This window comes from Corvus brachyrhynchos, unplaced genomic scaffold (genome assembly GCF_000691975.1).
Source record: "Corvus brachyrhynchos isolate BGI_N302 unplaced genomic scaffold, ASM69197v1 scaffold59, whole genome shotgun sequence".
Classification (NCBI taxonomy): Eukaryota; Metazoa; Chordata; class Aves; order Passeriformes; family Corvidae; genus Corvus; species Corvus brachyrhynchos.
Window position 1 is genome coordinate 2,542,371 of NW_008246054.1, and position 1,267 is coordinate 2,543,637.

Genomic DNA, 1,267 nt, shown 5'->3' on the forward strand with positions numbered 1-1,267 from the left:
GTTAATTTCTTATTATTCCCATCCTTGTTGAGAGATCTTCATGGGCAGCCACGGGATTATTGTTTTTTCTGAGCACAAACATCTAATACATCTTGGATTTTAAAAATATGCATGAAAAGTATATGTTAAAATATAAGACTGCGATTTTAAAATAATTCTTTAAAGAGAAAGTGAGTTCAATGTCTCTCCAGATTTTGTTTCTATTTGGTTTTGAGGTTTATTTTGAATTGTGGTATCACTTTTAGGAGCTACCTGAACCATTGCCAGATAAATTCCCTATTGCTCAGGAAAAGAGATATTAAATTATTTATCTGCTCAGGAACAGGCTAATGAAATCACAAGAACATAGAATGTATTTGTATGACTTAAAAACACTCCTCAAAAATGAGCAATATTTTTTAAGTTCCCAGCAAAAATTGTTTGTATTCGTTAGGAGCTTTATGGACAGTGAGAGCTGCTCTGTTGCCTGGGATACAAACCTGTTTGTGGCATCAAGCTCTCAATAATTGTTCGACATTTTTTAGTTATTATTTATAGAATATTCATATTTAATGAGCTGATACACAGTGTGTATAAACAGACTCGAAAATCAAATAGTTTTTAGGAGCAGGGGAGAGGAGCTGAGATGGAAAACTGTGTTTGTATAAATACACAGTTTGTGTAAATACATACACAGGTTGGCATTTCCTTTTCTCTCCCATTCCTAAAAATTATACAAAAATTTGGGATGGAGCTCTGGGCTCCAGACTGTGTAGAACACGTCCCTGCAAATGCCACAGGCACCGACCTCCCCACCCTGTACGGGGTCCTGTCCCTGTTCCTGTGGGTTTGGAGCGTGCGGGATGAGGCTGCACAGGACAAGAGCTGCTCTTGGTCTGTCCTGGGTTTGTCACCAGAAATGTGGGCTCCAAAAAGGGGACAGACTGCTGCAGAAGCCTCCTAATACACAACGATCTCCCTTTTGCAGCACAGGAACAGCTCCCACAGGACTGAGGAGTCCTAGAAAGCAACTGCACAAATAAAACCACCCCTAAATAAGATTTTTAAAAATGTATAAAATCACACACGTTTACCCACAGAAACATTCAGTGGTTCTGGGATTCCTTTTTTTTGTATTTCCAAGAATCCCTTGAAAAGGCCGTGTCTGGGCCGCGGCTCTGACATTGCAGCGCCTGCTCGGGGAGTTCTCCCTTCTCCTCCCGCAGCTTTCCGGGCCCGGCCGGAGGCGGAGCGGAGGTTCCCCCGCCGCGCCCCAGCCCCGGCCGCG

The 1,267-nt window shown here is 42.6% G+C and overlaps 1 protein-coding gene across 1 annotated transcript in view; it reads right to left on the bottom strand.

Moving 5' to 3' along the window:
- The window catches only part of LHX3 (LIM homeobox 3), a gene marked incomplete at its 5' end in the record, with an annotated part of 3,516 nt that overhangs the window by 1,809 nt on the left and 440 nt on the right, over window positions 1-1,267 (bottom strand). The window lies entirely within an intron of this gene.